The sequence below is a fragment of the Leptonychotes weddellii genome, chromosome 12, assembly GCF_054177405.1.
Source record: "Leptonychotes weddellii isolate Sample4059 chromosome 12, ASM5417740v2, whole genome shotgun sequence".
Taxonomy (NCBI): domain Eukaryota; kingdom Metazoa; phylum Chordata; class Mammalia; order Carnivora; family Phocidae; genus Leptonychotes; species Leptonychotes weddellii.
This window is the reverse complement of record NC_138380.1, coordinates 67,764,826-67,792,566: the sequence shown is the minus strand read 5'-3', so window position 1 is coordinate 67,792,566 and position 27,741 is coordinate 67,764,826. Positions and strand designations below refer to the sequence as shown.

General features: G+C 35.3%; 1 long non-coding RNA gene across 1 annotated transcript in view; it reads left to right on the top strand.

Annotated features, from left to right (window-relative positions):
- The window catches only part of LOC145716580 (uncharacterized), a 499,927-nt gene that overhangs the window by 260,993 nt on the left and 211,193 nt on the right, over positions 1-27,741 (top strand). The window contains exon 3 of the long non-coding RNA XR_014139371.1: positions 10,605-10,650. This is a non-coding gene — a long non-coding RNA (uncharacterized LOC145716580). The remainder of the gene's footprint in view (positions 1-10,604; positions 10,651-27,741) is intronic.

Here is a 27,741-nt window from a genome sequence, read left to right as displayed (position 1 = left end):
CTCAGTGTTAAAGCCTTTCCCAAGAGTAGCCTGCCTTTTATAAGATAAGGATACCTATGTTCTAGGAAACTTGTGTTCTGATTTGGCAATTATAGATGATTATCCATGAGCAAATATTTTGACCTCTCCAGGATTCCATTTCCTAATCTCTAAATGAAGCTGTTGGATGAGATAACATCAGATGCTTTTAAGGTTTAAATGATTCTATCATATTAGATCTTCTTTTAACATTTCTCCCTCTCTTTTCTCTCTCTTTTTACTTTCATCCTTCCTTTTGATGCCAGAAACTATTCTTGGAACAAAACATATAACACCTCTGCCTTTATGGAGCTTATGTTATATTGATCATAAGTTGAAGAAAATAAGTATATGGTTATATAATGGGGATGGGGAGTAAGATCAGTGCAATACTCCCAGAGTAGTGCGTGGTCTGACAAGAGAGGTCTGCTGCAGTCAGTTAATCATATGGTCAAAGGGAATAAAATTGACTATCCCTAGTTGATTGAATTAACTAAGCTCTACTGGATTTTCAGAAAAACTGTTAAGAATTACAGTCTGACAGAGAGATCTGAGACTCAACCAGATACTCCTATATTACCTATGTTTCTGAACAGAGCAGAACACCCCCCTCCTTGAAAAAGGGGAAGCTTAAGAAAATGATGCTATTATAACACTAAATGTATATACTATGAAAATTGTTCCAATCTTTCATCAAATGGGATGGGTTAATTTAGTAAATATATAGGGAAAGAGAGATAAAAAAGTTTGGGGGAGACTGTTGGATCCTGGCTCAATACTTGCACTAATTCCTGATGTTACAGAACCTCAGTGAATTATATTAGTAAGGGAGAGTTTGAGGGTAAGGGGATAAATGAAAATGAGCTAAATATGCCTAAGGCAAGAATCAATAGGGTGTCTAACTCCAGGATCTCCCCAATTCCTGATTGTAAAAGTATATAGGTGTGTTGGAGCCATTTTGTATCTACTTACAGAGTTGATGACTTGACTTTGGTAGCTCAGAGGTGGCCATAGTGGAAGTGTTTATGGAAATCGACAAACACTACAAATGAAGATATATTTTTCCCCCAGAAAGCTGTTGTTAACAATTTACCAGCACAAGGACAATAACAAATCCCTATACTGGCTCCTTTTAATTTTTAATGAGTTATTACACTGGGAAGGCAAAGTGGAGGTTTGGGTTATTTCTATAGGGCAAAGAACTCTGGTTGGGTTGCAGGATATAATTGGAAATTGTGCTCTGGTGGGGAGGAAGGACATGTGCATGGGACAGTTTAGATCTTATTAGGTGGGGACATTTTGGATTAAGGGAACAAGGGTGTGTGTGTGTGTGTGTGTATGGGTTAAGAATCAAGTAAAAAAGAACAAAATAGATCAAAGTACAGTGATCCGTCGTGTTCAAAGTGATACCCCAGTGACTGTAACCAAGCCCTATTTCTAGCCATGACTGAATGATTAATTCTCAGGCAGATACAAGGGCCACATTTGAATAATCAAATTTCCTGTCACTGGGATTTAATTTGAGCTGAGACATCTGGAAGATTGGAGGTCATAGGAACAGTGTAATCTTATGGCAGGTGATATTTTGTTTCTGGAGGGTAATAACACAGACTTGGCCCTGCTGGGCATGGCTTATTCCATCCCTAGTGAGATCATGGATCACAGTCTTATTCTATCTTTGTTCACTAGAATTCTCAGCCCAGTAAAGCACTTTTCAGAGAAACTAGGACTTCCATCATTAGTCTGTTCCTAATTGGAAAGAATATTTAAGAGTTGTCTGAACCCTGGCAATGAAAATAGGGAGGAGATATGTGGGTGAAAAGTACAGGATGGATCTAATCTAACATTACTTTCTCCTGTAGTCTTTGACTTCCTTCTTTTATATCAGACTTCTGGCTTTTTAATATTACTTAGCACGAGTCACCTTTTGATCTTGGTTTGCTTTGACTAAACCAACAAATTATTAGAATCACAGTTAGTTACCGCAAGCTGTTGAATTCCAAATTGTTGTGTGTTCACCCATAGCAAAGACTTAAGCCTGATCCAAAATCATACTCTGCTCTTCATGATTGAGTGTTTGCAAAATTTGGGGTATAATGCTTTTATTATCTATTCTGATTTTGTGTTTCACTAATTGAAGCAGTTGAGAAGTTATAAATGTTTGAATTGGGTAAATTTTTAGATCTGTACAGCAATGGAAACATTGCAGAGCAGTTAGAGGAATTGGGAGGCTCCAGATCCTTTGAATGCTCTGGATACCCTTATTTCAATGATCACGGTTCCTTAATTTCCTATTAGTATATATTCCATATAAAAGAATTAGTGAGGTTGTGAATTTAATGGGTCCTTTAGTTAAGCACCCCACAGAATCAATTTCTATATTTAATATTTAGTAGCTTCAGCTCTATGGTGACAAAAGATAGAAGGCTCTTTTTCTTTTCTTTCCTTTTCTTTCTTTCCTTTTCTTTCTTTCAGCATTGTAACATACAGGAACTGAGTATCAATCCAAGTCTTGTAGTAGGGTTTTCAAGGGTTGTTTTTAAGGTATTCTCACTTTAAATTGTTCTGTACCATTAGATATAGTAAAGATACTGTAGTAGCTCTAGAATTTTTCATCCTTTGTTGTTTCTTTGGTAACCAAAATCAGTAACTTGATTGGCTAATTCACTGCTCTGTACCATTATGGGCTAGAACTTTTCTATCCTGGAAAATGGGAAAGTATCCCAGTGCTTTTGTTCCATGTTAACCATATAACATATTTCAAAAAGATAAATTTCTCAAAGGATCTGTGGCCCTTGCCATACTCCGGTATCTAATTCCGTGTTTGTTAAGGTGTCTGTGGATGAAAGCAATAGACGCAGTTGTGATGGTACCCGACTAGGCCTTTTGATGTAACATTCCCACAGACTGGCCATCATGATGTAGCTATGTTGTATATAAGGTAAACACAATAATATGCATTTTAATTACTTTGTAATCTGCAGACAGTGGCATAATGTAAAATTGTACATGAAACGTGGGTATTAGATACAGGTGACCTGGCTTGCTAAGTGATTTCACAATCATAAAATATTATTATGCTATAATTTCAGGGACATAAAGTTGATGGTAAAAAAGGCTGGGAAGCCTTCCTGTGGCTACCCAAGGCCCATTGGGATCTAGGGCCTGAGGAGGAGAATACCATCTCTACCAACCTAAGTATATTGTCCACAACAACCTGGAGAGTCTTCAAAAGCAGCACTCGCTCCAAATCTTTTACCTTTGTGCCTCCCAGTACGTTCTCTTGAGAATGTATCTTCTGTATATTTCACAATAATTGTACCTTCTATAAGAACACTATATCACAGTTCTTTCCTTCTCTAAAACTCCTACCTAATCTTTTAGAAGACTGAGTCACAAACTTTGGTTAAAAAAATTTTTTGGTAAAAAAAAAATGAGGTAAAATGGAATGTTTCTTGAAAGGAGAATGACATCATTTATAAAGTTAAATAGCTAGCTAATTAGGTCTCATGAAGGACAGAAATTCTAACTCAACTGCCTTAAAGAGGAAAGTCGTTGACTAATATGGCTGCTACAGTGTTGGTTTGATCCAGCACCTCAAAACCTTCACCAAGAAATTAGCTTCTTTCGATTTCTCTCCTGCCTTTGTACCACTCTAAAGTTGACTCCTTCTATTGTGTCATAGGACTGCAGCCATAGGCTTCTGAGGGTACATTCTTCCTGGTTTATATCGAGAGAGAGAGAAAGAGAGAGTGTGGTGTGTGTGTGTGTGTGTGTGTGTTTGAGGGAGGGAGAGAGAGAGAAATATGTCTATTTTATCATTGAATAAAAGTCCCAAGCTTCCCTGTGACTGTACTAATTTTAGCACTTGTTCATTCATGGAAAGTCATACACTAACTACTTGGCTTAGGCGTTGGTTTGCTGCTAAATGATTAAAATCGGCTCTCTGAAAAAATATAACCATGTATCTATGTACATAAGATCATTATAAATTTTACTCATGGAAAGGATGTCTAGCCCACAATTCACAAATAAAAAAAATACACAATACTCTTCAATGTAAATTCCATATGACCAATTAATTCTCTCAGAATATTTTTATTAACTTTTGCTGAACTCTCATATCTATAGCCCACCTATGGTTGCAATCCAGTAATGATTTGAAAACATCCTAGCTGTTGGGAAACCTCACCAATTCATTCATTGATGATGTGAGTGAATTACTTGCTCATTTGGACAATAGTTTTGAAAGTATTGGAAGAATATACATTATTTAGCTACCAGCATGATGTCACTGACCACAGAGTTGGGAAAAAGTCTGTAGTAGCACACCATTACATAGAATTTCCACCATACAGGTAGAATAAATGTCAAAATCTGAAGAACATCAATTCTAATAAAGTATAGTAAAAAAATATAAAATGATTAGGAATTGATGTATTTTAAGTATTTCCATATAATTTAAGTATGAGTTCATAATTTAATTTTTAATAATGACTCTGTGTAGTAGTCTTGACTACTGATTTGCAGACTTTGAAGAAATTTAGCAGTTGGCTCTGGGGAGCTGCTATGAGCTAGCTACAGCACACCTAAGCTGGGGTCTAGGTTACATACCCACCCCTAATTCTGAAACTGTGGTATGGGGATGAATTATGTTGTTGGCTTCAGCAAATTAGGACACATCTTGGACTGAGATCAAATACCATTCCAATGACATGAATAGAACATTAGGGTACTGTTGGGACTGAGGAAGGGAAGGTGAATTCTAGAAAGGCAACTAAAAATTTCTGCCACCAACAGGAACATAAACATCCTGGGGTCACAGCAGCAGGAACCTGGGGCCCTTTGCTACAGTGCTGCCCTGGCATGACTCAGCTACCCCTTTCCAACTTTGTGCTCCTTTGCTCAACCTTCTAGTTGCTGGGGAAAAGACTATTATTGGTCCAGCTTAGATCACCAGGAGTCAATATTTCTTCTGAATAAAATTGCTAGATGCAACTGTGAAATAGGCAAAATACGTCTAAAATATACTAAATAAAACACAAAGTAATCTTATTTTAATTCAGGCAGTTGGTAATATATTACAAGTTTAAAACAAAATAAAATCTTAAAATACAGTGGACCTTGAATAACATGTATTTGAACTGCATGGGACCACTTATATGTGGATTTTTTTTAAGATAAATTCAGTATAGTACTATAAATGTATGTTCTCTTCTTTAATATTTTCTTTCCTCTAGCTTATTTTATTGTAAGAACAAAGTAAAATATGCATATAACTCAGAAAATTTGTGTTAGTTGACTCTTTATGTTATTGGAGGCTTCGAATCCATAGTAGGCTATTTTGGGGGAGTCAGAAAGTTATATGCAGATTTTCAACTGTGCAAGGGATTGGCACCTTGAATCTCCACAATTGTTTAAGGGTCAACTGTATTATATTTTGAGAGGTCATGTAATAACTGCATCATGAGTAAGAATTTAGGGGACTTTGTATCTCTCTTGATCTTAGATTTACAAAGTTCTAAGTAAAAGAAAATAAAACAATCTGATTGATTATGAATGTGTATTAATTGAATTAGGTTTGATTACAAATAGCAGAAAATCCAACAGAGCCTTGCTTTTCTTTTTTCTTTTTTTATTTAAATTCAATTAGCTCACATATAGTACATCATTAGTTTCAGATGTAGTGTTCAATGATTTATCAGTTGCATATAATGCCCAGTGCTCATCACATCATGTGCTCTCCTAAACAACCTTGGTTTTAATAGAATAAGAAATTTATTTTGGGGCACTTGGGTGGCTCAGTCATTAAATGTCTGCCTTTGGTTTAGGTCATGATCCCAGGGTCCTGCATCGGGCTCCCTGCTCAGCGGGAAGCCTGCTTCTCCCTCTCACATTCTCCCTGCTTGTGTTCCCTCTCTCGCTGTCTTTCTCTGTCAAATAAATAAATAAAATCTTTAAAAAAAAAAGAAATTTACTTCTTTCTTAGAGTCTGGAAGTAGTCAGTTGAAATATACTATGGTACTCCAGAGTCTGAAAACCACATACTTCTCTTTTTCCTCTGCAGAGAACTCAGTTCCCAAAATAATCTCATGGAAAGAGATGATTGCTCCAGTTATAACACTGCATCCCCATTTCAGCCAGCAGAAAGGGCATGTTCTAGAAGCTTTACACTTGATTCTGTTGACATTCCATTGACCAGAACGCACAGGGCTACTTCGGTATTGCTGCAAGATAGCTGTATGTACAAGGTGAACAAAACACACACATGGATTTCTGGAATTTTAATAATATACCAATAATATAATTATAGTTAGCCAACAAGGAAATATTTGCTTATAAATTATGATTAGAGCTGTGAAGAAAATAAATAGGTAACAATACAAGGGGGAATATGATCAGTAAAATGAGTGTTAGAAATTAATTCCCTTAAGAAGCAAAAGAAAGAAATATGGGAAAGCTTCATAGAGAGGCTTTTGATAAGCGGATATAATTTGCAAAGATTTGGGCTGGAGATAAGCTTAGAAAGGGAATTTAAATACAGGGAAAACATAAGAATCACAGACATCCAAAAATGTGGGCTTTGTTCAGAGGCTATCATGCAGTTTTGTTTGTTGAAATTAAGTGTGTATGAGCAGTAGAAGGCATAATCTAACACTCAGAATTTATTCTGTGCCAAGCACTGTTCTAAGTACTTACCTTTACTCATTTACTTTCCACAACCACCATTTCAGGTAGGTTCTGTTACTTTTCCCATTTTCAGATGAGGAATTTGAGGCATGGAAAGGATAAATAACTTGCTTAAACTCACAAAGCTCTGATTTTAGGAAGTTTAACTCTGAGTCTGCTCTTAACCTTTGGACTATGTTGCTTTAAAATAGGGAGATCTCTAATGGAGGGCCATGATGTTGTACTCAATAATTTGGACTTAATTCTATAGACAATAGGGAGCTACTAAAGAGTTTTGAGTAGATATATTCTAGTAGATGATATATTTGAATTTGTGTTTTGGGGATATTGGTTTAATATTTGTGGGATGGACATCATTAAGTAGACTAAGAATGGGGTGTCATTTGGGAGATGCTAGAAATGACCCAGCGAGAATCAATATAAACTATTATTTTCATTATGAATAATGAATAATGAATAAAGCCTTGAGAGATTCTCTGAGACTAGTTTTTCTAATCTGTGGTAGTGCATATTCAGGGTAGAAGAAAATTGAAAGAAATATTGGCAATTCTCTGGTATGAGGTATAAATATTAATTACTGATCCTCTCTGCAATGGAAAGGTGAACTCAGAAGGAAGGCAGTAATGTGTTTTGTTTTTTTTTTAAAGATTGTATTTATTTATTTGAGAGAGAGAATGAGATAGAGAGAGCATGAGAGTGGGGAGGGTCAGGGGGAGAAGCAGACTCCCCGCCGAGCAGGGAGCCCGATGCGGGACTTGATCCCGGGACTCCAGGATCATGACCTGAGCCGAAGGCAGTCGCTCAACCAACTGAGCCACCCAGGCGCCCGGAAGGCAGTAATGTTTATTAAGCATCTAGTTTTTACCTAGAACTAACATTGGCTCATATTATTTTTAATTCTCACAACAGAAGTATAGGAAGTAGGGCTTCTCACTGAATTCTCTTCATTCGCAGATGAGGACAGCATGACCAATTTTTGACTAGTTTTGTCAGCAAATGACAGAACTGGAATTGGGTTTCAAGTCTTCTGTCCCTTACACTGTACAGCACCTATGATGTACCCAGTTCACAAGGTAAATTTGCCAGGCACAAAGCCTCCGAAGGTGTGGCCACATGCTCAACTTGAGACAGGTTTTGAAATAAATATGCCTTTGAAACACGGTCTTCTCTGACATTACCTTGACTTTAGCTCTAAAGTATGACAGATGAGCATGAGTAGAGAAATCTTCATTGATTTCTGGCTTGCTCATATGATTAAGTTACATGTACAATACCTCTTTATTACAGAGGAAGAAGATACTAAATGTTTTCTGAGATTCCCACGCTTTCCTTAGTCCTCACTCATGTTGTCACTGTGTCCTCAGACCAAAAGAAATAGTTAAAAGTTCCATTTATTACACAGTGAAGTCCAAATAACTCTGTCAATACTTTTGTCCTAACAACTTATTAAATGTCTGAAGAAAATAATACACATAAATTATAAAAGAGAATTTAATTTTTACATAAGCACCATTACAAATGGGATATATGTATCTATTGAGTATGGCACACCTCTAAGATATTAGCACCACCCTAGACACCACTGGGACCCTCATTTAACCTGTGTTCCACATCGTTTTTTTGCTTAGTACTTGGTTTTCTCCCCAGCAGTCACTGAAAATCCAGCTATGCAAAGAGATGCCATTGAAGGGCTTTTAGCACAATGTACTCCTGAAACTGAACTACCTCAAACTACTAGTTTGTGGCAATCTGACAAATGTCAAGTATCGCCGTGTTTCTCTTAAGAATTTAAGGTATACCCCAGTGCCTGGTGAATTTGCTGTGACATCCCAGGGCGCAGCTGCATAGTTTGGGAAACATGCATTTATGTTATTTGACACATACCAAGAGTTTTGACCTGAACACATTACAATTTGCATCTAAGCGTACTTAATTCAAAACATGTTTTTCAACACTGATGTTTTTATTCCAAATACAGATTATTTTATCGATGCATCCTGTTGCTGGAAGAAAAACAAAGAAGAAAGCACAAATTTGAAGTCATGTTTCAAATCCTTATTTCATTATTCACTGGCAGTTGATCTCTGGGCAAGTTACCCAACATCTCTGAGCCTTAGTGTCTTCCTGTTTTTTAATCTATAATGTGGACATAGTCATAAGCACTTTTGTTGTGCCTGTCAGAATTAGAGTAAATGTTGTATTGGAAATACCTAGGACGACACATGGTACTTTTTGGGCTTCGCCGAATATTGTTTTTTTCCCTTCTTCCTCTCTAAAAGGAGATTGTCTCATAGAATTGACTGTATTTCTTTTCTAAATAACACATACTTAAAATGAGAGATCCTTCTGTAAAGGCTGTGAAGGGCAATGATTTTTAAATTAGCAGAAGGAGGCTAACGCAGATGAGATGAGATGTTTAATTCTGGAGAATTTATGCCGCCAGAACCATTAACAATCTCCTTTCCAGGAGCAATTATCTCAGCAGCAAAGTAAGCACTGAGGGACACACATGCAGGAATTAGACAAGCAAAAGACAGATGAATTTAGAAAATACAAACTAAGAGGCATCTGTAATAAAGTACGTTCCATGGGCTCCTAAAAAAATAAGTTCTAGGGAATATTATTCTTTCTGGTTTTTTTTTCCTGTATATTTGAGTGCTACTGATCAGGATTCTCACGAAGATGAATAATTCCTAATTATTTTCAGTGTGCGTGTCGTGTGTTACTGTGTGCTGAGAGAAATTGAACTGCTCATTCCATGGCCTGTTCTGTTCATCTCTCTCCAGGGTCAGCCATACACAGTTGGGAAAATTATGCCTCCCGGAGAGCAATTTCTTACTCATTCAACATTCCCTCAGAGCTACATCAGATCATTAACAAGGATTTTCTCAATTAACTACTAAATCAGCAATTAAGGCTTAAGAGATATCTATTGCAAATAAAAGGGTTATTGATTTTAATTCAGTCATATCTTATGATTATGGATATTAATCACACACAGTCTTTAACTGCAAAATAGGACTCTCCCTAGCAGTCAAACATGACAGAAGGAGGCAAAGTGAAATGACTTTCAAGTGGACAAACTGCCATTACTTAGTAATGAGATTGAACAGTATGGCACTAATTTAAAAAAAGGGATAGATGTTTTACAAGATAATTTTAAAGTGACTTGAGATGTATATTTAGGCTTAGTTAAAACTCATCAGCCATGTAATACATGAATACATTCATTGAAGGATCATCTACAATTACAGTAATGGAAAGGCAACATGCTTCATGAATAGTTACAGCTACACTCGGTGCTCACAGACCAGTGCATATGCCAGATCATGTCTTCATTAACATATTACATGGAAATGTAACTTGTTAAAAATAGTAATGGAAGAGTGGTAAGACCATAGTAACCTAATGAATTCCTTCATATTTAAATTTATTAAAATAAAAATGTAGGCTTTTTTTTTTTTTTCCTATCCGGATATGCTCATTTTGGTCTAACAGAATATGTAAAGTCTCATAAAAAAAATAGAAAAAGACTGCAGCCCACCACCTTTCTCTCTTTTACCAGATGGCAACATTTTCTTTAGCATTCTTTCATGTTTGCCAAAGCTCCAGCTATCAGCCATGTGTTGAGTGAGTTTCGGCAATCTGGAAAATACAGTCCGGGTTCTATTAAACAGTGCTGTAATTTTGCACAAAAATTTTCCTTGCCCAAGCCAATTATATTTAGAACTTGTTTAAATGTATGATTCCAAGCTTCATGCAAATTCCTATGACTGACAGCAACCTTTTCACAAAGTAGAGTTTGTTTACATTATATCTTTATCAAATGGTACCACTCCTTCTGGTCTGCTGTTTCCATGATTGCAAATTACAAGTCTTTTTTCTGCCCTAAACAGGTCCCTGAGTGTCGAAGCAAAAATTTCACCTGACGAAGTTAAAGAGGTAAGGAAGATTTTATTCAAGATTTTATTTATTATAGTCAAGAGGGAGATCAGACTAAAGTCTGAATTCATTTCATCTGAAACAAAGGGTAAGGAGATTTGTAAGCACTGGGGTGAGAGAACACAGGCCATCTGTGTTTGCTAACTTGCTTTTTCCAAAAGAAAAGTAAATTTTCTCCTATTTTTGTGATAGGAGGTAATTTTACAACTTGGAGTAGGGCAACCACTAAAGTTCAGCTCCTGTCCTCCCACAGAGATTGGGAGATAGGAGAACTATCTTCCTTGATGTTGACATGTCAAAGGGATGGCTGCCAGATCCTGGAGACAGGTAGTCCTGGATTGTAACACTGACAATAACTTTTTAGAAAAATTTACATCTCAAAGGGGGCAGCGAAGGAATTTGCAGTTACAAAGTCTTTAAAGTAAATGCTCCAAGAAAAGGAAGACCAAAGTACTAGGGTCAGGAATAAGCCTGTCTAAAGTTTAATTAAGCTGAGAACTTTAAGGCTGTGTTCACCAAAAATATTACTAGGACTCTGTCGTGAGAACTGATAAGAATAATGAGAACCTCATACTAATGGCAGATGGTTGGGATACATTTCAGAATTTAGTAGCCAAGGTGCCCCAGTGTTTGTTCATCCCAGAGTCAGTTACAGTTATGGTGATATACTCATTAACTGCACTTGAGAAGTCACTACAAAACCCATTCAGAAGGTGAAAATTTATTTTGTGCCTGTATGTCTTAAGTGATACTTCTCATTGGTTCCCACCCCTCTTACAGAAATGTATGAAATTAAAGGTGTCTCCAAAACCTGCCATTATTTCTTCCAAAGCCATTGCCTCTCTATGGATTTAACGGTGCTTATATAGTAAGACTTTGAATATACCCATATACCATCCACATGGTAGTGTTTATAAATTTCAAAAGTACACTCGTTTTTGATCCATACAACAACATCTTGAAGCAGAAAAGGACAGATACTATGATCCCCTTTTTACAAGACAGAAAATTGAGGTTCCTGGGAGCTAAGCAACTTGCCCGTGGTCACATAGGTAGCAAATAGTAGTACTAACTTCTACAACTATATCCAGCCTTTGATATAAATTTTGCCCAAGTACTACTACTCTGATTCTCTACTTGTAATTCAGCTGAAGTGTGATTTTTGAAGCACATAGATTGTTTTTGTTTTTTGAGGGCCTTTGAGAAGAAATCTGTCCTATTATTGAAGTGATACTGTCCAAGTAAATGAGCCAGCCTTAGCTTTACTGATGTTGTCCTTCCTCTCTTTTGGATATTCCCCCTAATTGTTTGTGTACTTGGTTTTTCAAATCCCTGTCAAATATTAAGATAATTAAAGGGATATTTGATCTCTTTATATATTGTTATAATCTGTAAATGGGTAGACAAGCTTATATTTCTTTATATTCTTGTACATCCATATGTATAAATTTATTCTTATCAATAGACTTTTATGTTTCCCAAATTGCTCCTCTCTTTTTTTAAAAAGATTTATTTATATGGGGGGTGGTAGAAAGTATGACTAAGTCAGGGGGAGAGGCAGAGGGTGAGAATCTTCAAGCAGACTCCCCACTGAGCGTGGAGCCCACTGGGGCTCCATCTAAGGACCCTGAGATCATGACTTGAGATAAAAGTAAGAGTCGGACACAACTGACTGAGCCACCCAGACACCTATTCCTTCTTTATTTCTAATGTTTACAAAATAATATTTCATCAGTAACATTTTTGTTTTACATTAGAGTTAGACTCTTATTCTGGAGCCAGACTTATAATTCCCAAAATGTGGTCTATTACTGGGAGTAAAATACAGAAATACATATTAATGAGTGAGGGTCAGTCAGGGGTGGGGGCATACAAAAAATCTGCATTTAAGGAAGGTCCCAAATAATTCTGTGTACTTTATGATTTAAGATACACTGGTCCCAGTTTTTTATTTCTCCCAACCCCTTATCTTGATTAATATGTTTTCTATTCTTCTGAAAATCTTCATTAAGAAAGCAAACCCATCACTGCCACTACTACTGTAGTAAATAACAATGTCAGTGGTTTTATAGTACCTATTTTTCAAAATAATTTTAATCTTCTCAAATCCTTAGCATTGTGTGAGGGAAGAAAATAACTTCCTCAGAAAACTTTGTAAGTGAAAATTAAAGTCAAAACTACAATTATAGACACAGAAGAAAGCTTATCCACTGAATGTGTTTTCATACTTTTTATTGGTTTTATCTGTCATGAAATGAACCATATTTGTATCCCCAGTCCTCAGAACCCATCATTTTCATGGTGGACTTTTAGGCCTCCTGGTAGACCTATATGACACTCCATTTCAGGCTTCAGGTTAATTCTTTGAATTACTACTGGCACCTGATAGAGCCAAACCAGAATTCAAAGAGAGAAACATAAGGAGAAAATTATGGGTAGTTTATATTTTTGCCAAAAAGACTTTTCTAACATTTAGAATGTTCCAAAGGTAGAATTGACTGACTTGGGAGGTAGAAAATTCCCTGTCAGTTGAAGTATTGGAAATGAAACTGTATATAAGATAAAATGGAAGAAATCAATGTACTGGTGTAAAACAACAGATTATTTGATCTCTGAGGTCCTTTTTAATTCTCTTCTTAATCTCAGAGTATTTAGATTTGCCATCTGTCCAACCAAAGTTATTACTGCTTTTCCATTCAATTATTATTCCTTGAATGCTAGTTATAATTCATTTGAATTTCTCATTTTTATAGAACAAAATCTGTGAGAGAATATTAAGTATCATGCCTTGAATTTCCTTGTCCAGAGCATTTGCAAAACAAAAATAAGAATTCTTCTCTTCACCCAAATAATATACAGTTTAATGAAATCTCCTAAATGTCAGGTAATGTAAAACCATGGGAACTTTGAAGGATTTTAGGTTCCTCAAGAAAATTTTATTTTATTTTATTTTATTTATTTTATTTTAAAGATTTTATTTATTTATTTGACAGAGAGAGAGTGCTCACAGCAGAGGGAGAGGGAGAAGCAGACTCCTGGCTGAGCAGGGAGCCCGATGCGGGACTCGATCCCACAACTCTGGGATCATGACCATAAGAAAATTTTAAACTCAAAATTATCATTGATATGTTTCTATATACGAGGTTTTCCCCAATAATTTGCCAGAGATTAGTAGTTTTTTACATCTGTCAGAGATTTTGTATTGGGTTTTTAATATTTTCTTTTGTTAAGCATTTTTTGCACAAGTTGGCTAAATATTGATAGTATAATACCCTGAAAAAAAAATCAGCCAGTTGTCTGGGTACATTGTCTTTCTAACGAAAAAGACTCTGGAGTTCCCAAACATTCATGTTGGTACACACTTCATTTTCCCTTATAATTGGACTGCACAAAAACCTCTCATTTAAAGGATTATGAGGAATAGATCTCCCCCACCCCCCTGCCGACAGAAATTATACTTTTTCTTTACTAGCCATTTTTGACAGATAAGAATCATTTGGCATATTTTTATGATGCTTGGTATCATTTACTCTAGACATAGCCATTTCCCCTTGAGAAGCTTTCTAAAGAGAGCTTTTGACAGCTACTTAGAAAAAAATGATTGAGGGGCGCCTGGGTGGCTCAGTCGTTAAGCGTCTGCCTTCGGCTCAAATCATGATCCCAGGCTCCTGGGATCGAGCCCCACATCTGGCTCCCTGCTCCGCGGGAAGCCTGCTTCTCTCTCTCCCACTCCCCTTCCTTGTGTTCCCTCTCCTGCTGTCTCTCTCTCTCTGTCAAATAAATAAATAAAATCTTAAAAAAAATGATTGAATGATATTCTCAACATTTATCTATTGCCCACTTTATGTTTTTGCCTAACAAAGTGCATTGAAAATAGGCTAACTTACAATACAAAAGAAAATCTAACAAAAACACAAAATTAATTTTTACTTCTGAATGAATTAATTTGGGAACCAGCAAACTGAAACTGTAATTCTAAGTTCTAAGAAATAATGCACGTATATTACACAGAGAATCTTGTCCTGAGCCTTGTGATTAATAAAGTAAAATATTAAAAAGAATGCAGCTTTGGAAAATGTTTTAAGGGTGGTATTATGTTCCAGTTCTTTTTTCAATAAATGTTTTTACCTGTTAGGCTGAGGAGGATTTGTTTGATTTTGGAAATGTCACTCTGATAGAATAAACCTGCCTGGAATAGAGGTGACTGTCAAGGGCAAGTATGTACTAAGACATTAGGTAGTTTTAAATGCAGAGTATATGTATTATATATGAAGTCATGTAAAAATTTCCATAGGACTTAAGTAAAAACACTTCATGACTTATAGAACTGCACAACTGGTAAGTGATTTTTATTGTTACACTATACACAATTTATTCCTGATTTGTCATAAAATTTGTGGTAAATTTTTAGGTCAGGTGTTCGGAACTCAGAATCAAATTTCCCACAGGGATTACATTATACATTGTGGTTGGGTCTTTAGGCCAGTTCATAATGTGTCTGTCAGATTTGTATCATTCAGACAAGTATCAAAAAAAAAAAACAAAACAAAAAAAACCAACCTTCATCTACGATACTCCTTTAAGGACAATGATTTCGAGTTTTGATTTAGTCTCACAGAAGTATATCTGGCTTTTGAAGTAGGATCCTAGGTTGTTCTTGTGTTCTACTTTCCAATTTAAAACAAGAGAATGGGATAGCAAGGTTGCCGGAGATGCATTGGAAGGAAATAGGTGAATTAGAATAATCGAGGATATGAAAGGAAAGGAAAGGAAAATGTTTTGGGAGGAGTTAGATTATCTAAATAACTAAATACTGATCAGCTGATCAGGTAATAGCAGCTTGGATTCTATTCCATTCATTGTTCATGGCATTTGAAGGCTCAAAACAATTGGAACAGGAAGATGTGTGCTCTAGAGCTGGGCTGTCCAGTGTGGTAACCCCCAAACAGATATGGCTCTAACAACATTTCAAGTACTCAGTAGCTGTATGAGTTTTGTGACTACCATATTGGGACAGCAAACATATAGAGCATAACCACCATCACAGAAGTTTTATTAGACACTGCTGCTCAAAAAGAAGGGTTGGCAAACATTTTTCATAGGGCCACATAGTAAATATTCTAGGCTTAGTGGGCCATGCATGGTCTATGTCTTAAACTCTCCTCCTCCCCCTCCTTCTCTCCTCCTCCTCTTATTCTCCTTCTTCTTTGTTTTACAAACTTTTTAAAATACAAAAGCATTCTTAGCTCATGCATTATTATACAGTAATAGGCTACAGTCTGGACACAGTTGGTTTACTTCTGCTCTTGCTGCTCTAGAGTATCTCATTTCTTTTTTTCTTATGAATAGCAAGACTGGAGGTTAGAATTAGTTCATGGGTAAAAATTTTTGTTTGGTCCTAAAATAGGTACTTACGTCTCGTGTTGAAACTTGAGCAAGAACTGTGAGTGGCATGGTCCCCTTCTGCTTCTGCTAAAGAATGTGATTGGGTCTGCAGAGTTCCTTTACAGTGCACTGGCAAGCAGTGCCATATCCTTTATTTCAGAGATGGCAGAACTTGAGAAAAATGTATTATAATATTATAATATGACTGCTCTAGAAGCATCAGTCTTTTCATCCATGGCATTTATCAATACATTACTGAAGATATGTATTGATGAAAAGTTTCTATGCTCTGTTGCAGTCTCATTGTAATTAATCTGAAGAGACATCCTCTACATCTTTAATATGGTGAAGTGGAATTGATTATAGGGTCTTTATATTCCTTTAAAAAAGGTATCTTATTTGATGTTTATGGTGACAACTGAAATTCATGTACATATCTTGCTTCATGAAAATGTGATCATCTCTTTTCTTATTACATCTTAAAATAATTGATTTTTTATTTCTCCTTTAGCCATCTCCATTTGTAATAGTAATAGTTAATTTTAAAATCTTAACTTCCTTTAAAAAAGGAAAATAAAATTTAACAGTATTATTTACAATATTTATGCCTTCAATTTAACAAGATTTGTTGAATATCAGCTGTGCCAATAACTATGCTAAGCACTGTGGATACAAAAATCATTTACGCAATTCCTGATACCACGAAACTCATGTGTAGCAGGAAGGCAGGCACATAAACCTGTAAAACAGAGTACTAAATGCTGTATTGTTTAAGAAAATATATAGAAGCCTGGAGCAAAGAGCTATATTAATGTCTATAAAATCTTTAGGAAGGAGGAGACATCTCAGGCTTTTATGGATGAATGGGATATAATATTTATTTATTTATTTATGAAGATTGATTTATTTAATTTAAAGAGGGAGGGGAGGGGTAGAGGGACAGGGAGAGAGGGTCATAAGCAGATTCCATGCTGAGCACAGGGCTTGGTGTAGGGCTTGATCCCATGACCCTGAGCTGAAATCGAGAGTTGGAGGCTTAACTAACTGCACTACCCAGGTGCCCCTGAATGGGATATTTTAAAAGTGAGAGAGAAACCTAAGGCATGCTATATAAAACAAATAGCATGAATACATATATGGAGTATATACTTGGAATGAGAAAGACTGGTATTATAGTTTGGCTTGAGTAGAAGTTGTAAGATGTTAAGATATGTGGATAGATGTATGGCTAATCTGTGTAGCTTGCTAAATCTGTTGAATGCTATAATAAAATAGGTCATGAGATGACCTATTAAATTACTATACTATTAAAGTATAGTCTTGACCTTAGTCAGAAATACGATTCTAACAGCAGGGTATAAAATCAGTTGAATGAAACAATGAAGGTAGTGAGATGCCCTAGGTAGCCCTTTCCATAGTTAAGGGAAACAGCATGGAGAAATTAAATTTAATTAAATCAAAATAAATAAATAAAATTAATTAAATCAAATGGTACCACAGTAGAGGATGTGAGTAGGGTTCTAGAAAACTGGGGAAGAAACCAAGGCAGGATTTCATCATTTGTTTTGGGTAAAGGAGAAATAAAGAAAATAACCCCATATTTTATGGCTTGGCATGTAGGTCAGTTTATAAACTGTTAAAAGAGAAAGGTAACATGGTTTTAGGAATGGAAGTAGAGATTTAATTTTGGAAAGACTGATTCTGAAGAACTAATCCATCATCTAAGCAGAAATGCCTAATAATAGTATAGATACTGGTTTAGAGCACAAAAGAATTCAATTGTGACATCACTGTCACTTCAAGAACACATTTATGTGAAGTGTTTAAGTACTTTAAGTGTTTATCATTCATTGCGTAGTTTATTCCTCATAAAAACCTCATGAGATGGACACTATTATTATACTCATTTTAGAAATAAGACAAATTTGCTTATTTTTGCTGGGATTATCTTTTCTCCTCCTATGTGATTCAGCAAAATGTGACAATATGTGTGAAAATACCTAACAATGCCTTGTTCATGGTAGAAAGTCAAGTGTCAAAACAACCCATTCAGATAGTAGAATATGGTACTTAAATTTGAAGTAATTAAAATTAAATGCAATTAAAATCCATTTCCTTAGTGGGATAGTAGAATATAGTAGCTAACCCATTCAGATACTAGACTATAGTAGTTTAAACCATGGGCTCTGAAATCAGATTATGGTTTTAAGATATACTCCAGTACCAAAACCAAAGACATTAAAAGGGAGGAACACTCTAGACCAATATGTCTTATGAACTTTATGTGCAAATATTCTTAACAAAATATTAGCAAATTAAACCCAATAATGTATAAAGAGAATTATCTACCATGATCAAGTGGGATTTATCCTAGGTATACAAGACTGGTTCAAAATTCCAAAATTGATTAATATTACTTATCACATCAATAGGCTAGAAAAGAAAAATCATATAATTATACCAATAGATGCAGAGAGAGTATTTGAAAAAATATAACATCCCTTTATGACAAAAACTGAACAAACTAGGAAGATAGAGAAAATTTTTCAACTTGATAAACAATGTCTCAAAAAGCCTACAACTAACATCACATTTAATAACTAGAAACTAGAAACTTCCTCCCTGAGAAAAAGGCAAGATGTTTCCTCTCACTACTCCTATTCAACATTAACTAGGGATTTCAAGTTAATGCAATAAAACAAGAAAATGAAATAAAAAGTATACAGATTGGGAAAGAAATAAAATTATCTTTGTTTATAGATGACATAATTGGTTATGTAGAAAATCACAGAGAATCAACAAAACAACTCTTAAATCTAGTAAGTGATTACAGCAAAGTTGCAGGACGCAAGGTTAATATACAAAAGTCAGTTGCTTTCCTATATATCAGCCGTGAACCAACTGTATTTGAAATTAAAAAGTAAACATTGTTTATATGGAAATTAAAAATACAACACGAATTGTATTTCAAAAATGAAATACTTGTATAAATCTAACAAAATTATACCAGATTTACAAGAGAAAAACTAGAAAGCTGATGTAGAAAATCAAAGAAGATCTAAAGATGGAAAGATATTCTACGTTCATGGATAGGAAAATTCAATACTGTTGTCAGTTCTTCCTAACATTATGTATAGATTCAATACAATCCCAATTAAAACCCCAGCAAATTATTTTAGGGATATTGATAAATTGATGTGAAAGTTTATATGTAAATGTAAAAACCCAGAATAGCCAGACAATATTGAAGAAGAATTAAGTCAAAGGATTGACACTACCTGACTTCAAGACTTATTGAAGAGCTATTATGAACAAGATTGCATGGTATTGGTGGAAGAACAAATAGAATAATGAAACAGAATAGAGAGCCACAAAAATTAGTCAACTTATTTTTGACAGAGGAACTAAGACAATGAAAAAATCTTACACCCATTCATGACAAAAATTTGATGGAGAAAGGTTAGTCTCAGTAAATGGTGCTGGAACTACTGGACATTCTCCTGCAAACAACAAGAACAATAGAATTTTACACTTTGAACTAAAGTTTACTAAAAATTAATCATAAACCTAAATATACAATAGAAAAGTATAACACTTAAAGAAGATACATAGGAGGTGACCTTGGGTTTAGTAATGACTTTTTATATACAAACCAAAGTCAAGAAAGAAAAAAATGGTAAGCTGGAGTTCATTAAAAATTAAAAGCTTCTGCTCTGTGAAAGACTCTTTTAAGAAAATGAGAATACAAGCCACAGAATGGAGAAAATCTTCACAATACACATATATAATAAAGGAATTTTCTCCAAAGTATACCAGAAACACTTAAAAACTCAATGTTAAGAAAATGAACAAACCAAATGAAAAACAGGCAAACCTCATGAACAAACATCTCAGCAAAGAAGAAAGACAGATGGCAAATAAGCTTATAAAAAGATGCTCAACATCATATTTCATCAGGGGATTGCAAATTAAAACACCTATTAGAATGACTAAAATCTAAGACAACACCAAATGCTGGGGAGTATGTGGAACCAAAGAACCTCTAACTCTTTGCTAGTGGGAATAAAAAATGGTACAACCATTTTTTTTAAGTTTTTATTTAAATTCCAGTTAGTTAACACACATTGTAATATTAGTTTCATGTACAATATAGTGATTCAATACTTCCATATGACATCCAGTGCTCATCACAACAAGAGCACTCCTTAATCCCCATCATCTATTTAACCCATCCTCCCCTCCCCTCTAGTAATCAGTTTGTTCTCTATGGTCAAGAGTCTGTTTCCTGGTTTGCCTCTCTCTCTCTTTTTTCCCTTTGCTCATTTGTTTTGTGTCTTAAATTCCACATATGAGTGAAATCATATGGTATTTATCTTTTTCTGTCTGACTTATTACACTTAACATAACCTCATGTACCCTTAGGATCCATCCATGTGGTAGCAAATGGCAGGATTCCATCTTTCTTATGGCTGAGTAGTTTTCCATTATATATATATAACACATCCTTATCCGTTCATCCATTGATGGACACTTAGGTTGTTTCCATATCTGGTGTATTGTAAATAATGCTGCAATGAAAATAGGGGTGCATATCTTTTTGAATTAGTGTTTTCAATTTCTTTGGATAAATATCCAGAAGTAGAATTGCTGGATCATATGGTAGTGTTATTTTTAATTTTTTGAAGTAACTCCATACTGTTTTTCATGGTGGCTGCACCAATTTACATTCCCAACAGTGTATGAAGGTTCCCTTTCCGCCACATCTTCACCAACACTTGTTATCTCTTCTCTTCTTAATGATAGCCATTCTAATAGGTGTGGGATTAAATCTCACTGTGCTTTTCATTTGTATTTCTCTGATGATAATTAGTGAAATTGAGCATCTTTTCATTTGCTTGTTAGTCATCTCTATGGTTTCTTTGGAAAAATGTCTATTCAGATCCCCTGCCCATTTTAAAATCAGATCGTTTTAGTGTTGAGTTGTATGAGTTCTTTATATATTTTGAATATTAACTCTTACCAGATATATGATTTACAAATATTTTTTCCCATTCAAGTCGGTTGCCTTTTATTTTAGTGATGGTTTACTTTGCTGTGCAGAAGGTTTTAGTTTAATGTAGTCCCATTTGTTTATTTTTGCTTTAGTTGCCTTTACTTTTGGAGTCAGATTATTAAAAAATCGCCAATATTGATGTCAAGGACCTTACTGCTTATGTTTTCTTCTAGGATTCTTATAGTTTCAGGTCTTAAATTCAAGTCTATATCCATTTTGAGTTAATTTTTGTGTATGGTGTAAGATGTTAGTCTAATTTTATTCTTTTGCATGTGGCTGACCATTTTTCAAAATACCAATTATTAAAGAAACTGCCCTTTCCCCATTATATATTCTTGGCTGCCTTGTTGTAAGTTAATTGGCCATATATGGATACATTTATTTCTAGGCTCTCTATTCTGTCCCATAGAACTGTGTGTCTGTTTTTGTGCCAACACCATATTGTTTTGATTACTAGAGGTTTGTAATACAGTTTGAAATCAAGGAGCATGCTGCTTTCAGCTTTGTTGTTCTTGCTTAAGATTGCTGTGGCTATTTGGGACCTTTCTGGTTCCATACAAATTTTATGGTGGTTGTAATTTTGTGAAAAATGCCATTGGGATTTTGATAGAGATTGCATTTAATCTGAATATTGTTTTGGGTAATATGGACATTTTAACAATATTAATTCTTCCGGTCAAGGAGCACAGAATACCTTTCCATTTATTTGTGTCTTCTTTAATTTCTTTCATCAGTATCTTACAGTTTTCAGTGTATTGGTCTTTCAACTTTTTAGTTAAAAATATTCCTATGTATTTTATTCTTTTTGATGCATTTGTAAACAGAATTGTTTTCTTAATTTCTCATTATGGTAGTTTGTTGCTAGTGTATAGAAATGCAACAGATTTTTGCATGTTGATCTTATACTCTGTAGTTTTACCTAATTTGTTTATTCATTCTAACAGGTTTTTGGCACAGTCTTTTGGTTTTTTACATATAAAATCATGTTGTTCACAGATAGTGACAGTTTATTTCTTCTTTTCAAATTTGGATGGCTTCTATTTATTTTTCTTGCCTCATTGCTCTGGCTAAGACTTACAGTACTTTGTTGAATAAAAGTGGCAAGAGTGAGTATCCTTGTCTTTTTCCTTTTCTTAGAGTAAAATGTTTCAGCTTTTTACCTTTGAGTGTGATGTTAGCTGTAGGCTTGTCATATATTGCCTTTATTATGTTGAGGTACATTCACCCACTTTGTTGAGATTTTTAAATCATAAATGATGTTAAATTTGTCAAATGCTTTTTTTGCATCTATTGAGATTATCATATGATTTTTATCCTTCATTTGTTTCTTTGTTTTTTGTTTTTTAAGATTTTATTTATTTATTTGACAGAGAGAGACACAGCGAGAGAGGGAACACAAACAGAGGGAGTGGGAAAGGGAGTAGCAGGCTTCCTGCAGAGCAGGGAGCCCGATGCGGGGCTCAATCCTAGGACCCTGGGACTGTGACCTGAGTCGAAGGCAGATGCTTAACGACTGAGCCACCCAGGCGACCCTATCCTTCATTTGTTAATGTGGTAAATTAATGGAAGTTAATCCATCTTTTTATCACTATAGTGATACAATTTACTATCATTGTATGTTACTTTTAATGAATGGTTAAATTGGTTTTCTAATATTTTGTTGGGGATTTTTTCATCTATGTTCATCAGAGATATTGGCCTGTAATTTTTTTTTATTTGTGGTGTCGTTGTCTGGTTTTTGTATTAGGGTAATGTTGACCTCATAAAATTAGTTTAGAAGTATTCCCCCCTCTCATTTTCTGGGAGAGTTCGAGAAAGTTAAGTATTAAGTCATCTTTAAATGCTTGGTAGAAATCACCAGTAAAACTGTCTAGTCTGGAAGTTTCATTTTTTTGTTGGGAGGCTTTGATTATTGATTCAATCTCCTTAATAGTAATCAGTTTATTCAGATTTTCTACTTCTTCATTAGTCAGTCTTGGAAGATTTTATGTTTTAGGAATTTATCCATTTCTTCTAGGTTGTCCAATTTGTTGGTCTAACTGTTCATAATAGTCGCTTATAATCCTTTGTATTTCTTTTTTTTTAAAGATTTATTTTATTTATTTATTTTAGAGAGATTGAGCATGCATGGAGGGGAGGGGAAGAGGGAGATAGAGAGAGAGTCCCAAGCAGACTCTGCACTGAATGTGGAGTCTGACGTAGGGCTTGATCCTACCACCCTGAGATCATGACTTGAGCCAAAATCAAGAGTCAGACTCCAGTGACTGCACCACTCAGGGGCCCCTAATCCTTTGTATTTCTGTGGTATTAGTTGTAACTTGTCTTCCATTTCTGATTTTATTTATTAAAGTTCTCCTTTTTTTGTGGTGAGTATAGCTAAAAGTTTGTCAATTTTGTTTAAATTTTCAAAGAACCAGTTCTTAGTTTCATTGATCTTTTCTATTGTCTTTTTAGCCTCAGTTTCATTTATTTCTGCTCTGATCTTTATTATTCTTTTCCTTCTGCAAATTTTGGACTTCATTTGTTCTTTCAATTGTCCTTTAGAATGCTTATTGAGATGTTTCTTGTCCCTTGAGATAGGCCTGTATTGCTATGAACTTCTGTCTTAGCACTTTTTTTGCTATGTCTCATAGATTTTGGTAAGGTGTATTTCCATTTTCATTTGTCTCAGAGTATTTTTTGATCACTCCTTTAATTTTTCATTGACCCATTTGTTGTTCAGTAGCATGGAACTTAATCTCCACATATTTTTGATTTTTCCTATATTGTAATTGATTTCTATATTCTTACTACTGTGGTCAGAAAAGATGCTTGATTTCATTCTTCTTAAATTTATTGAAACTTATTTAGTGGCTTAATATATGATCTATCCTGAAGAATATTCCATGTGCACTTGAGAGAAATGTATATTCTGCTGCTTTTGGAGGAAATGCTTTGTATATACCTATTAAGTTCATCTGGTCTTATGTGTCATTTAAGTTTGATATTTCCTTATTGATTTCCTGTGTGGATGTTCTATCCCTTGATGTAAGTGGTATATTAAAGTCCCCTACTATTACTATATCATTCTCAATTTCTCTATTTTTGTCTCGTAATATTTGCTTTATATTTTAGGTGCTCCTCTTTTGGATGCATAAATATTTACAAATAGAAGCTTTTGTTGGATTGATCCCCTTATCATTATGTAATACTTTTTTTTTGTCTCTTATCACAGTCTTTGTTTCAGAGTCTATTTTGTATGATGTAAGTTTAGCCACCCCAGCATTCCTTTGGTTTCCATTTGCATGGAATATCTTTTTCTATTCCTTCATTTTTAGTTTTTATGTGTCCTTATGTCTGAAATGAGTGTCTTCTGGGCAGTATATAGATGAATCTTGTTTTTATGTTTGTTTGTTTGTTTAATCCATTAAGCCATTCTGTATTTTTTGATTAGAGAATTTAGTCCATTTACATTTAAAGTAATTGTTGATAGGTATGTACTTGTTGCCATTTGTTAATTGTTTTCCGTTTTGCAGTTCTGTGTTCCTTCTTTTCTTGCTCTCTCCCTTTGTGGTATGATGACTTTCTTTAGTGTTCTGCTTAGATTCCTTTCTTATTATCTTTTGTTTATTTATTAGAGGTTTTTGCCTTGTGGTTGCAATGAGGCTCAAATGTATATATATGAATAAAACAGTCTTTTTTATTTAATTTAATTTATTTATTTGACAGAGAGAGACACAGCGAGAGAAGGAACACAAGCAAGGGGAGTGGGAGAGGGAGAAGCAGGCTTCCCGTGGAGCAGGGAGCCCAATGTGGGGCTCGATCCCAGGACCCTGGGACCATGGCCTGAGCTGAAGGCAGACACTTAATGACTGAGCCACCCAGGCACCCCAAAACAGTCTTTTTTAAGTTGATAGCAACTTAAGTTTGAACACATTCTAAACTCAGCATTTTTACTCCCTGATCTGTTTTATGTTTTTGATGTCACATTTTACATTTTTAAAAATTTTGGATGTTCTTAAACTGAGTATTGTAGTTAGTTATTGTTACTTTTAACTTTTATTCTAGCTTTATGAGTGATTATCTACTACCTTTACTTTATTTTACCTTGACCAGTGAGATCTACACTTTCATGTTTTTTTGTTGCCTTTTCTTTTTAGCCTACAGAAGGTCCTTTAACATTTCTTGTAAGGCCAGTTTAGAGGTGATGAGCTGCTTTAGCCTTTGCTTGTCTGGAGAACTTTTTATTTCTCTTTTAATTCTGAATGATAACTTGCTAGGTATAGTATTCTTGGTTGGAAGTTTTTGTTTTGTTTTTTTCTTTCTTTCAGCACTTTGAATATATCATTCCACTCCCTTCTGGCCTGCAAAGTTTCTTCTAAAAAATCTTGTTGGCTTATGGTGTTTTCTTATATGTAACACATTGTTTTTCTCTTGTTACTTTTAAAATTCTCTCTTTGTTTTTAACTTTTGATATTTTAATTCTAATGTGTCTTGGTGTGGGTCATTCTTAGGTTCATTTTATTTGGAACTCCCTGAGATTTTGGATCTGGATGTCTGTTTCCTTCCCCAAGTTAGAGAAGTTTTCAGCCAGTATTTTTTCAAATAAGTTTTTTCCCTTTTCTCTCTGTTTTCCTTGAATGACCCCTATAATGCAAGTATTATTCTTGCTTCATGTTGTCCCATAAGTCCCTTAATCTATCTTTACAATTTTAACTCTTTTTTCTTTTTGCTACTCTGTTGGGTAAGGTCCACTGACCTGTATTCTAGGTCACTGATCCTTTCTTCTGCTTTATCTAGTCTGCTGTTGAACCCCTTTTGTGGTTTTGGTTTTTTGTTTTTTTCAGTTCAGTTATTGTATTCTTCAGGTCTGTGACTTCTGCTTGGTACTTTCTTAGATTTTTCAGCTCTTTATTGAAGTTCCCACTGTGTTCATCCATTCTTCTCCCAAGTTCAGTAAACATCTTTATAACAATTACTTTGAACTCTTTATCAGGTAAATTACTTACCTCTGTTTCTTTAAAGTTTTTTTTCTGAGGTTTTGTCTTGTTCTTTTGTTTGGGATGTATTCCTCTGCTTTTTCATTTTGCTTGACTCTGTGTGTTTCTGTATATTGGGCAAAATAGCTTTCTCTCCTAGTCTTGAAGGAGTGGCCTTGTGTAGGAGATGAGCCTTATCTTTCAACCTTTCTCTAGTTCTTGGTTGTCTCTCAAACCTTTGTGATTGTCTAAGCATCCCTATTTATTCTGGATAGGTCCCAGTTGTTGATGGTGTGCTGAGATCTGTCAGTGTTACAAAAGGAGGCTCTCAGTCAGTTTCTAGTTTTAGGCTAATTGGAAGGCACACCCTCAAGCAGCAGCTTTTAAAGTATGCAAATATATATGTTCCTGTGGGACCACATCATAACCCTGCTGGCTTCCAGACCAGGTGATCTGGAGATATCCACTGGGAGACATATCAATAATTAGAGCTTCAGAAGAGAGTATAAGCTCCTTTCTGGGAGGTACTAGTGAGCTATAGTCTACAGTGGGACTAAGTACAAGGATGGTGTCTCCCTGCCTATATTCCATGAGAGTTCCTCTGTAGATGTGTGGCAGACAAGAAGTCTGACCCTCAGGCTGAAGATCTAGGAAAAGTAAAAGGGCCTTTCTTTTTCACTGAAAAACTGGGGATGTGTTTCATTCTGCTATTTGTGCATTGCCCTGTTGGTGGTTGTGTTCCAATAACTGTCTTTCTAATTGTTATAGTCCTTTGGGACCCAGGAACTCAAGCTCTTCTGTCCACCAAAGCCAGGTGATTAAGGAGCATCTCCTGTTTGGATTACATATGCCTGCTGGCTTTAGCAAGGTAGTGGAAGAGCATAGGCCTGAGGTGTGTCTTCCAGCTTTAGCGTGACAGTGTAGAGCTCAGACAGGGCCAGCATATTCCTGCCAGCACCATCAAAGTAAGCCAAGAATGCAGAAATATTCCCACCAGCACCTCCATCTCAACAAATCCCTGCCCTTTCCCCTCCACAGATGCTTTGAGGTTAGCAAATGAATTTCCTCATAGAATCTAGGTACTCTCAAGCTGCTGCTTTTGTGCTGGTCCTTGGGGCAAGTGAATTTGTATATGAACCCTTCAAGAGAAGTATCTCAGTTCCTTACGGCCTTTTGGGTTTTCTGGTTGTGAGCCCCATTGGTTTTCAAAGCTAGACATTTTGGGGCCTCATCTCTCTGATATAGGTCCTAAGGGTTGAGGTAGGTCCCTGATATGGGACACAACTTCTTACTCTTACTCTTCAGGGAGAAGCTCCGGATTTGTGAGATTCTCCCTTGATTAGAATTACCATGCCAGGGGTTGGATTTTTGATGAAACCATATCTCTGATGCTCATACCTCTCTTGATATGGGTCTTTTACTATTTATTGTGAAGGAGCTGTTCTGCTACTTTTTAGGTCTATTTTAGAGGAAATTATTTCATAAGTAGCTATGGATTTGATATGTCTGTGGTAGGAGATGAGTTCAGGATCTTCCTATGCTGCCATCTTGCACTATGTTCTTGCATTTGTTTTTGAAATAGACGTTTTTGAAGTAGCTAGACCCTAGCCTGCTGGAAATTTTATATATATATATATTAGTATAAAGTTTATTTTATTACATTTCACACTGGGCTTGTGACTGATATATACTGTT